We start from the raw sequence: 13,638 nt of genomic DNA on the forward strand, positions 1-13,638 counted from the left end.
ACAACAGCTAAGAACTTAAAAATTATTTTTTTTAGTTTTTAAAAAAAATCCTTTTTTGTTTTCTTAGTTATAGTGTGCTCAAGTTAAGGATGCATGAAATGCAAAGATGTACTGAATATGCTGATGAAGACCCATACCTCAAGGGGCTGGAGCGAATCTGTGTTTTTGTCCCTTTAATTCATTCTGTCAAAATAAACGCTTTTACAGCAAACATCTCTAAGGCATCATGATTTTTATCACTCCCACTAGACACAAATCTCTTTTTTTGCTAGTATGTGGCATATTTAGGGGGCACGGTAAGCAACCATCAGCAAGGATGAGCACGGGGGACTTACACCTGTGTCAAGACAAAAACACATCAGTGCATGTGATGGTCGGGGAATAATGCATATGCCGGCCAAACAATTAGTATGAGTTAAAACCTCTTAATTGTAAAAAAAAAAAAAAAAAAGTTCTACTCAGAAAAGTTAGCCACAGTCACTGGCTGCTTTCGATCATGCAAACTATTCTGCATTCACATGAGAGTATGCATGCATGTGTGTCTTGTTGTGTTTCGACCGCAGGACAAGCGCAGATGAAGGAGAGAGCGAATCAGCACTCCGGCCGGGTGATTAACGATGTGACTTTTGTTTTGGTGACGGGGAGGAATTCACAGGCCGCACGGGCATTCACAATAATGCTTGTCTTGTCTCTTTGGCTGCAGAGAAAGCATTAGTAAGCTCATCCTGAAGAATAGACAAAAAGAGTTACCCTTGAAATGAGCTAGCTGGTTTCACTTAACCAATTTTCCTTGTGTAAATGAGATTTTGCTTGTAGCAAAGAAGATAATGAAGGAAACTTAAGTGATAACCGTATTAAAGTCTATTAGAGAGGGAAAACATTTAAAATGTTTGAAGAAATCAACAGCTCAAGGGCACACAAGTGGGCAAAAGATGAAAAAAAAAAATGAAAGGGGAGAGGACTGAGGGACAGATGACATGAGAAAAATTAGACAGTTGTCATCGGGGTGGGAAATTAACACTTGCCACCAGCCAAATGCGGCTATTTTTTGCAGTGGCGGGTATTTTTGCTTATTATACCAGACACGTGGCATGTTTCAGATTGGTCTATGACAATAAATGCTCTTGAATTAAACACTTTGAACTAAATGTAAATTTTCTTAATTACACTACTGTACAAAAGTCTGTGGTCAGTAAGGTATTGTTTTAGAGAAATTAATACTCTTTTAAATTGATAAAACAAAATTATGGAAAGACATTTACACAGCTATATATATATATATATATATACATATACAGTGAGGAAAATAAGTATTTGAACACCCTGCTATTTTGCAAGTTCTCCCACTTACAAATCATGGAGGGGTCTGAAATTGTCATCGTAGGTGCATGTCCACTGTGAGAGACATAATCAAAAAAAAAAAATCCAGAAATCACAATGTATGATTTTTTAACTATTTATTTGTATGATACAGCTGCAAATAAGTATTTGAACACCTGTCTATCAGCTAGAATTCTGACCCTCAAAGACCTGTTAGTCTGCCTTTAAAATGTCCACCTCCACTCCATTTATTATCTTAAATTAGATGCACCTGTTTGAGGTCGTTAGCTGCATAAAGACACCTGTCCACCCCATACAATCAGTAAGAATCCAACTACTAACATGGCCAAGACCAAAGAGCTGTGCAAAGACACTAGAGACAAAATTGTACACCTCCACAAGGCTGGAAAGGGCTACGGGAAATTGCCAAGCAGCTTGGTGAAAAAGGTCCACTGTTGGAGCAATCATTAGAAAATGGAAGAAGCTAAACATGACTGTCAATCTCCCTCGGACTGGGGCTCCATGCAAGATCTCACCTCGTGGGGTCTCAATGATCCTAAGAAAGGTGAGAAATCAGCCCAGAACTACGGGAGGAGCTGGTCAATGACCTGAAAAGAGCTGGGACCACCGTTTCCAAGGTTACTGTTGGTAATACACTAAGGCGTCATGGTTTGAAATCATGCATGGCACGGAAGGTTCCCCTGCTTAAACCAGCACATGTCCAGGCCCGACTTAAGTTTGCCAATGACCATTTGGATGATCCAGAGGAGTCATGGGAGAAAGTCATGTGGTCAGATGAGACCAAAATAGAACTTTTGGTCATAATTCCACTAAACGTGTTTGGAGGAAGAAGAATGATGAGTACCATCCCAAGAACACCATCCCTACTGTGAAGCATGGGGTGGTAGCATCATCTTTGGGGTGTTTTTCTGCACATGGGACAGGCGACTGCACTGTATTAAGGAGAGTATGACCGGGGCCATGTATTGCGAGATTTTGGGGAACAACCTCCTTCCCTTAGTTAGAGCATTGAAGATGGGTCGAGGCTGGGTCTTCCAACATGACAATGACCCGAAGCACACAGCCAGGATAACCAAGGAGTGGCTCTGTAAGAAGCATATCAAGGTTCTGGCGTGGCCTAGCCAGTCTCAGACCTAAACCCAATAGAGAATCTTTGGAGGGAGCTCAAACTCCGTGTTTCTCAGCGACAGGCCAGAAACCTGACTGATCTAGAGAAGATCTGTGTGGAGGAGTGGGCCAAAATCCCTCCTGCAGTGTGTGCAAACCTGGTGAAAAACTACAGGAAACGTTTGACCTCTGTAATTGCAAACAAAGGCTACTGTACCAAATATTAACATTGATTTTCTCAGGTGTTCAAATACTTATTTGCAGCTGTATCATACAAATAAATAGTTAAAAAATCATACATTGTGATTTCTGGAATTTTTTTTTTAGATTATGTCTCTCACAGTGGACATGCACCTACGATGACAATTTCAGACCCCTCCATGATTTCTAAGTGGGAGAACTTGCAAAATAGCAGGGTGTTCAAATACTTATTTTCCTCACTGTATATATATACACACACACACATACACAGTGGGGGGAAAAATATTTGATCCCTTGATTTTGTACGTGTGCAAAAGAGATGATCAGTCCATAATTTTAATGGTAGGTTCATTTGAACAATGAGAGACAGAATAACAACAAAAAATCCTGAAAAATGCATTTCAAAAAAGTTATAAATAGATTTGCATTTTAATGAGTCAAATAAGTATTTGATCCCCTATCAATCAGCAAGATTTCTGGCTCCCAGGTGTCTTTTATTCACGTAAGGAGCTGAGATTAGGAGCACTCTATTAAAGGGAGTGCTCCTAATATCAGCTTGTTACCTGTATAAAAGACAACCTGTCCACAGAAGCAATCAATCAATCAGACTCCAAACTCTCCACCATGGCCAAGACCAAAGAGCTGTCCAAGGATGTCAGGGACAAGATTGTAGACCTACACAAGGCTGGAATGGGCTACAAGACCATCGCCAAGCAACTTGGTGAGAAGGTGACAACAGTTGGTTTATTCGCAAATGGAGGAAACACAAAATAACTGTCACTCTCCCTCGGACTGGGGCTCCATGCAAGATCTCACCTCGTGAAGTTTCAATGATCATGAGAACTGTGAGGAATCAGCCCAGAACTACACGGGAGGATCTTGTCAATGATCTCAAGGCAGCTGGGACCATAGTCACCAAGAAAACAATTGTTAACACACTACGCCGTAAAGGACTGAAATCCTGCAGCGCCCGCAAGGTTCCCCCTGCTCAAGAAAGCACATGTACAGGCCCGTCTGAAATATGCCAATGATTCAGAGGAGAACTGGGTGAAAGTGTCTTCCAAATCCAGCTCTTTGGCATCAACTCAACTCGCCGTGTTTGGAGAAGGAGGAATGCTGCCTATGACCCCAAGAACACCATCCCCACCGTCAAACATGGAGGTGGAAACATTATGCTTTGGGGGTGTTTTTCTGCTAAGGGGACAGGACAACTGCACCGCATCAAAGGGACGATGGACGGGGCCATGTACCGTCAGGGCCAGGGAATTGAACATGGGTCATGGATGGGTATTGACAGTGACCCAAAACACACGGCCAAGGCAACAAAGGAGTGGCTCAAGAAGAAGCACATTAAGGTCCTGGAGCGGCTTTGCCAGTCTCCAGACCTTAATCCCATAGAAAATCTGTGGTGGGAGCTTAAGGTTCGAGTTGCCAAACGTCAGCCTCAAAACCTTAATGACTTGGAGAGGATCTGCAAAGAGGAGTGGGACAAAATCCCTCCTGAGATGTGTGTAAACCTGGTGGCCAACTACAAGAAATGTCTGACCTCTGTGATTGCCAACAAGGGTTTCGCCACAAAGTACTAAGTCATGTTTTGCGAAGGGGTCAAATACTTATTTGACTCATTAAAATGCAAATCAATTTATAACTTTTTTGAAATGCGTTTTTCTGGATTTTTTTTGTTATTCTGTCTCTCACTGTTCAAATAAATCTACCATTAAAATTATAGACTGATGATTTCTTTGTCCGTGGGAAAACGTACAAAATCAGTAGGGGATCAAATATTTTTTCCCCCACTGTACATACATACATATATACATACACATACAGTCATGGCCATAAATATCGGCACCCTTGGCAAATATGATCAAAGAAGGCTGTGAAAATTAATCTGTATTGTTAATCCTTTTGATCTTTTATTTAAAATAAATTCATTGGATCAAAAATCTTTCATTGGATAATAAGAATTTAAAATGGGGGGAAATATCATTATGAAATAAATGTTTTTCTCAAACACACGTTGGACACAATTTTGAGCACTCCAGGGTGATAATGAACATGAAATTATCCAGCCATGGCTTCCTGTTTCACAGAAATATAAATAGGAGGGAAAACAAAGCCCAAATTCCCTTAATCATCCATCACAATGAGAAAAACCAAAGAATATATTTCTGATGTGCAGCAAAAGATAATTGAGCTTCACAAATTAGTGAAGTGGCTTTAAGAAAAGAGCTAGAGCAGTGAAAATTCCCATTTCCACCATCAGGGCAATAATTAAGAATTTCCAATCAACATAAAATGTTACGAAACTGCCTGGAAGAGGACGTGTGTCTATATCGTCCTAATGCACGGTGAGAAGGAGAGTTTGAGTGGCTAAAGACTCTCCAAGGACCACAGCTGGAAAATTGCAGAAAATAGTTGAGTCTCGGGGGTCCTAAAACCTTAAAGTGCCCCTATTATGGGTAATGAAAGGTTCATATTTTGCTTTTAGGAGTCCCCAACAACAGTTTGAAATGCATGCAAGGTAAAAAAAAAAAACACTTTCATTATCTTATAATATGCATTTATTTTTACCTTATTTACCTTATAAGACTCGTTTAATGATTCATTTTTCCAAACCCCTCCTTTGCGTGATGCTAATCTGAGGTGATTGGTTTCATTTTCATTTCATCAGGCCTGTAATGCCTGACAAAGCAGCGTTTGTGAGAGCAGTGCTGCTTTGTGTACAGCGTTACTGGGGAAACAGCTATTTTTACCACTACCAAAAGCGGCTCCTAGAGGCAAAGAATGAATGTGCATTTTCATTCAGACCAACGAGAAAATAACAACAAGTGGGCGGGCAATATGCTAATGTTTCATGTTGACGTCAACATGAAACGGGTTGGGATTCGTTTTAAAAACGACTCGTTTCAAAGATTCAGAGTCGACTCTTTCTTTTGAGAGACAATAACTTTATACACGGTGCACTTTCAGATTTAAAACTTTAAGGGATGTTTTCATTCACTTAGAGCTGTGTTACACACCGCATGAAAGGTAATTTTCAAAAATCCATAATAGGGGCACTTTAAAAATAAATTGTCAAACAGCACCTACATCACCACATGTTGTTTGGGAGGGTTTCAAGAAAAACTATCCTAGCTCAATCCTGTGGCCAATGTTTATAGTTGTAAGTCTGAATATATAGAAGCAAATCTGAATATATAGTTATAAGCCTGAATATATAAATGTAAATTTTGAATATATAGAAGTAAATCTGAATATAGTTATAATTCTGAATATATAGAAGTAAATCTGAATATATAGTTATAATTCTGAACATATAAATATAAATCTGAATATATAGTTATACGTCTGAATATATAGAAGTGAATCTGAATATATAGTTAGAATTTGTAAATAAATAATTATATAAGTCTGAATATATAAATGTAAATCATTTATATAAATGCATATCATGAAATCTGAAAATATGTATAAATCCTGAATATACTGTATAAATGCAAATATGGATATATATTGTCTACATCTCAATATAACTATGTTTATTATAAGACATATCAATATACTTTTTATTAAACCTGTACATACTGTATATAGTAATCAATTTAAATATTTTACTATATTAATTATTGTAAGTGCATCTCACTAATCTAAACCAAAATGATTATTTATACTTTAAAAAAGGCTGGCTGTGGTGCCAAAAGGTCCTCACAGTCAGTGACAATGCTAATACCCATCTTTTCTACACAGTTCAACATGGCTGAGAGGGCTAGGGAAATTTTCAACATCATATGTTTACAAATAGTGATTGGAGTGAATAGAGACAATTGCAGCAGCATGCGATAGACAGTAATAATTAAAATAATTAATATAGTACAATATCTGCATTGATACATGTACAGGATACATAGGCATACCTTTTTCATTAAAAAAGCAAGAACATCTGCCTATTGACATGACTAATAGTAAAGATATATTTATGTTGAAATGTAGACAATATATATATTCAGATTTGCATTTATATACTCTAAATTTATAAACATACATTGTGATTTACTATTATATAATTAATAATAATTTATAACTATATATTCAGATTTACTTCTATATATTTACAATTTACATTTATATATTTTGCTTTATAACTATATATTCAGATTTACTTCTACATATTCGCAATTTACATTTTTATATTCAGAGTTATAACTATACATTCAGATTTATTTCTATATATTCACAATTTACATTTATATAATCAGGCTTATAACTATATATTCAGATCTTTATATAATTATTTCCTGTTTGGCACCTCATAATACATACACACATACACACACACATATACACACAATCGATTAAATTGTTTTATCGCGTTAATCACAGTCAAGGACTGAATTAATCATGATTAAATCACAAATTTAAAATACTAGGATTTACCTGTAAATGTGTTGAAATAAAGAAATGCATGACAAACTAGTTTATGGAAACAGAACCTTTCACACTTCCGCCAGGTGTGAGACATAATCCTTATTATTCTTTTATCATTATTCTCTTGTTTTTATTCAGCCATTATCAGCATTTAAACGGGCAATAAAACGTTTACCAAGCCACATTGCTTCAATCCCAGTATACATTTACCATCATCAAAAGTATTTCTAAATAAATACAACAACATTTTTTTTTTGCGACCTTACATGAAGTATTATGACAAAATGCATTATGAAGAATTGGACCTGTTCTGCAGGTGCATTAGAGCTAATATTAGCATCAGGCTTCATAAGACAATTTATGAGATTAATAGTGCACTTTTACTCAGAACTCACTTCAAACCACCATCGAGTGTTTGTAATAACTTCCTTTTACGACCACATGTGGAATTTGGTCGTTTACTGTTGTTAAAATATGCTATTTATAGCCTTTTATATCGCTGCACAAATTAGCATTTCAGATGTACACATTCAACTCCAGAAAATCACATACAGACCATATCCTATCGTAAGCGTGTGTTTATTATCTCATATAATCTATAGTGGCTGTTGTCATGTTTATTTCTGCTGTGTAAAAGCCTTAACATGTATGCTCGGCTGAAACTCAAGTTGTTTGTGATGTTAAAACTGCCTCTCCATTCTTAAGTTACCAGGGATACATTCCAAGTGTAATACACATTAGTAAAAGGATCTATTTTAATTTTTATTTGTCTATATACACCTTGGGCGGCCGCGGTACATTATAAAAGTAGCTCAAATAACCGCAACCCACGGCTCTGTCATTTTTCCCGCAACGGTATTTCCAAAATAGCCCACTTGCGCCCTTACCCTGGCAACACTGGTTTGCTGTACCCTCATCACACAATGATAGATAACCTTCCGCGCTGCGATGACAGGAAGAAGTTGGGGTCAAACCTTATCAAACGATTAATTTGCGTTAAAAAAATATTAACGCGTAACATTTTTTTGATTAATCGCATGCGTTAACACGTTAACGTTGACACCCCTAATATTATATATATATATATATATATATATATATATATATATATATATATTTACACACATATACATACAGAATGTTTTCATCGTGCTTTCCAATTAATCTAAACATAAGACAACATAATAAAACAATAAAAAAAACAGATTTTTGAAAATGTGTAAAAATGGAGTTATCTGTTTTTTGCAAATAAACTCTTCACACACACACATATAATCATATATATCCTCCAAATTAGTTTATTATAAATAAATGTAGTTCTTTCTATTCATTAAACGATTGTGAAAAAAAGTGTATCACAGTTTTCATAAAAATATTAAGCAGCACAATCCATTTTAATTAATTAATAAACAAATCAGCATATTAGAATGATTTATTAATAATAACTCTAGAGAATGATCCTAAGAACTTGAAGACTTGAGTAATGGCTGCTGGGGAAAAAAAATTTTATATATATATATATATATATATATGTGTGATGTCAAACGATTAATTGCATCCAAAATAAAAGTTTTTGTTTACATAATATATGTATGTGTACTGTGTATATTATATATATATATATATATATATATATATATATATATATATATATATATATATATATATACACAAACATGCATGTATATATTTAAGAAAAATGTTTTTTTTATATTAAACATTTATTTATAATATAAATTATATGATTATAAATATAGACATGTAAATACATTTAAATATTTTTCAAAATACATACTGTATGTGTGTGTATTTAAATATACACATAATAGATATAGACAGAACACACATATATTATGCAAATAAAAACTTTTATTTTGGATGCGATTAATTGTTTGACAGTACTATATTTATTTATTTAGAATAAATATAAAATAATACCTGTTAATACCTGAACTCTTACACTCTATTGCTCTACCTTGTCCTTCAGCATTCTCAATTCACCTCTCTTGTTCCTCCTGTTCTCCCTTGTGCTCCCCTCCCTTCTCTCCCAGGATGGGTGGATGAGATGAATGGAGAGGTGGTGAAGAAGAGGAGAGGAGAGGAGAGGAGAGGGGAGCAGTGCTGCAGCATATCCTGTGCTGATCAATACCAGAGCACTAAACCTGATGAGGGCCACGCGGGCCGCTCCACCCACAGAGAGAGTGTATGACCGCACGTGTGAGAGTGCGTGGACCAAAGAAAATAAAAGGTGAAGATTATGATTGTTTTTTTGTTGTTTCTCAGACATGAACAGTGTTAGAGTTCAAGGAAACAGCAGCAAGAAATCTGGCTTCATATTCAGTACTATACCACAGTAAATGTATGAATGTGTGCCCTAAAGTGAATGCTACGGTGAAAAATAATCAATATTATGATTATGGCTGCTTTAATTAAAAGTCTATTGCTCACTTTCTGTGTATCATTATTTAAAAAATTTAAAACTGATATATTTCTGTATATAATAGCAACAAATTAATTGAGTTTAATTAATCAAGTTTTAATCAAGTATTTGAATGTGCATTTACTTCAATAAATGTAATATGAATTAATGTTGATATTGCTAATATTATATGAATCATTATCAACAATATTAATACTAATAAAATAATATAATATTAATAATAGTATTTTATTTTAATGTACATTTTAATTGGTTTAAATATGATTATATGAGTTATTAAATATTATTTATAAATAATAAAAATAGAAAACTGTTATTTTAAATGTTAATAATATTTCACAATATTCTATTTTTACATTCAATTTTTTCTTTTTCGCTCAAATGAATGCAGCCTGGGTGATACATTACATACATACAATACATTAATTCACTATAATTAACCAAGTTTTATTAAGCATTTTAATGTACATTTTAATAATTAATGTCAATAATACAGTATGAATTAATTATACTGATATTGATAATATTATAAGAATCATTATTAATATAAAAATGTTAATGTAATAACATAAAATTAATATTTATTATGAGAAGAAATATCAATTTAAGAAATATTTTGTTTTACTGCACATTTTATTATTTTAAATAATATATGAATATTGATACTTATAATATTGTATGAATCATTATTAATATCAATATAAATAATATAAATTAACATTCATGTTTAAAATATCAAGAGGAATAAGAGACGATCTTAAGAGGTGGTCTGGCGAGCCAAGTCCAAGAACAAAAACAAACACTACATTTACAATAATAAATGAGAAAATCTAGAAAAGAAAGAACAAAACGGAGAGCATGCAACGGGAGGAGGCAGTTTGTATGCGTGTGTACGTATGTGTGTGTGTGTGTGTGCGCGCACAGACTCGTGTAATTTATGCCCAGGCGTCCATGCTTTACGGCTTTCTTAATTCAACTCCTGCTACTATTAATGTAGTTAATGTTGAGATTATATCTATTTTCTGGTGGCTGCCGGGGATTTACGAGGGCCTTTCCTCCCCCACCCGGTCCCCTCGAACACTCAATCACCAGACACAGCCGCACTGCTGACTACACACTCCCACCGCTCTCCAGCTCGCTGCGCCGGACGCCGGGTCACTGCACAGAAGGGTGAGGGGCTAAAGAGCCCCGCGTCTGTCTGCTCATGTGTGAGACGGAGAGGGGCTCCGCGCTTCTTCTGCTTGAGCTCTTGGGTGGTGGACTGTGATCGGCCATCTGTGTGTGTTTCCTAACTAATACGGAGAGACTCTTGGCATTGTGACTTTTTTTAAGCATGTTGTGCATCTGTTCTTTATAGCACAGTGACAATATCACAGGTTCGATTCCCAGGAAGTGCATGCACTGGTAAAAAGCATATCTTGAATGCACCATAAGTTGCTTCAGATAAAAGCTTAAATGTAATGTCTGCCAAATGTGTAAATATAATAAGAATGTGGAAGATGGCCATACTCTAAAAATAAGCATCACCAACAAATGAATGAATGAAAGCGAGATGGATCGTTAAAAATCTTCCCTTATCTCCTCTCCCCCCACGCTATCTCTCTCTCTTTCTCATTTCCCTCTCTCTTGTAATATTTCACAATGCGTCACAGAGGTTCAAATTGAAAATCCCTTGATGAATCAATATTTATTGCAGGCAGCTAAATGAATGGCGGTAAGTCACCACAGCTCAAAAGCAGTCTGAAGCCAAGCACGCGTCTCACAAAATCTGCATTACACAAATGAAGCCCCACAAACACACACTCGCTTATCCATTAAAAATCAGAGAGCACTGCCCTAGCAAATCTAAATAACATAAATCAAGTATCACTGACCTGCACACAAACTTGAAAAATCAGCAACACTTTAGATTACTATGTCCATGTCGCATATTATTAAATATTTTAATTGGTGACAAATAATATTTGAGATTTAAGGGCAAAATCTGGATACATATAAAACCTGTACAGTGTATTTTTTTTAATCACCTTTTAGAGAGAGTATACACAAACATTTCTACATTTGAAAATTAATAAAATAAAATAAATTGAACTGCAAAAAGTCCTGCAGATTGACAATTTAATTTCCAAAAGTACAAATGTTGAAATTTTGACAACTTCTGGAAATGTATTTATATAAAAGTCTGCTTTCATGATAATTACTAATGTAAATATGCAAAATATACATGAATATCATACTGAAAGTATAGCCTAATGGCTTTCTGGAATAGTTAATAAAACTTATACACACATATATATATATATATATATATATATATATATATATATATATATATATATATATATACACATACACATACATACACATATATATATATATATATATATATATATATATATATATATATATATATATTACAGTATAGTATATGTCATGTAAAACAGTGTCTCAAATAAATTACAAATGAATCTGAAAAGAGCTAGAAACTCAAACACACACACACACACACACACACACACAAATCTAACCAAACTATACTATACATAAACAGTGTTGAATACTTGTGTGCAGGCCACTGAGGTCAAAATGTCAGCATCTCTTCAGTAATGAGCTCAGATGAGAGTCTGACCTGTAGACCTGTTAATCATCTATTTCAAGAGCAGCTGTTACATGTCTGTCGACCAAAATGTTCTCAACCGCCACGTGATGACTACATATACCAGTAGTTTTACTAAATGAGGCATAGCATTATATTTATTTGCTATGTAAAATTCAAAACATAGGTTTAAGTAAAAATAAATAAATAAATATATTATATATATATTTTCATGATTATCTCTAAGCAAACATGTCCATCCTAAAAGAGAACAATGAGCAGAGGTAGGCTAAGATAAACACAAAGAACTTACCCTCAAGAAACTATTATCAGCTCATATGATATGAACGGGGATAACTACATTACTAGATTTAAAACCAATGGACATAAACAGATCAACTTCCTCTCTCTCCATTAACACAAAGTTACAGCTGCTTAAGCAACCAATCAGATACTCAGAGTGATATCATGCACCGAACCTGCTTGAAAGCACCAAAAATAAGTGATTTTGTTAAGCGCTATCCACTCAAGGCAGTGTAAAGCAATCCTCACTAAAGCAGAAAAGACCAGAAAGCCAGTAAAAGAGAGCAAGAGAGATAAAAGAGAAGGTTATTTTGTTTAATGTGGCACCCTTCTTAACATATAACACCTTTAATCCACCTCTCTTTTTTTTATACATGGCTAAGCCAGGCCCACACAGCAGGGGGATTTATGAAGATCATTTTAACTCTGTAGATAAGAGGGGGAATAAAAAATTTACACCCATACGCATGAGTGCTTCATTTACACCCTTAAGTGAATAGGATTTCTCAGTGGCCTCCTATCAGACTAAATATATATTATGGCTAATGCCATACAGACACAGCAGTGACCCCTCTTCCTTCTCTCTGTCTTTCTATAAGCATTTACAATCTAGAAGCTTTCCAACCTCTCTGTGTGAACAGAACCACACTGGGGAACTAGACACCTCATATTGTGCAACAGCCATTCTCTTTTGCACACAAACTGCTAGACTGCACATACAGGGGGCAAAAATGTTTGTCATTTGAATCTGAACCTCTTGTCTCTTGCATTAACACCATTGTCTGGAACATGTATATTTATTTAACAGGGAAAGCTGTTAACTGTCATTGAAACCTTCTGTTGATCTGTTTTTGCATATCACTTTTTTTTAAATTGACTGCACTTACTTTAGATTGTTTATCCATCTAAAAATGTGCTAGAATATGTCTTTGACCATTGAGCTCAAGTCTTGCATATGCAACGTGATCTCATGAGAATTTGTATGTATTTTACATAAAATGCGGTTCTACAAAACGTACATTTACTTACGTTTTCACAGACACTGAAACATACAATACAGCATCTAAACATACAATGCTGACATTTACAGCAGTTAAACATAAAAATCTAAATCGTTTATCTATAAAATTATAAAAATGCATGGATACAAATAACTTAATGATATAAAAGATTAATAAATATTTTGTGTTTTTTTTTAGCTAAACATGCATCTAAATCTAAA

General features: G+C 34.9%; 1 protein-coding gene across 1 annotated transcript in view; it reads right to left on the reverse strand.

Moving 5' to 3' along the window:
* Nucleotides 1–13,638, reverse strand: part of zc3h3 (zinc finger CCCH-type containing 3) — an 81,655-nt gene that overhangs the window by 24,579 nt on the left and 43,438 nt on the right. The window lies entirely within an intron of this gene.

The sequence above is a fragment of the Onychostoma macrolepis genome, chromosome 06 (genome assembly GCF_012432095.1).
Source record: "Onychostoma macrolepis isolate SWU-2019 chromosome 06, ASM1243209v1, whole genome shotgun sequence".
In the NCBI taxonomy this organism is placed as follows: Eukaryota; Metazoa; Chordata; class Actinopteri; order Cypriniformes; family Cyprinidae; genus Onychostoma; species Onychostoma macrolepis.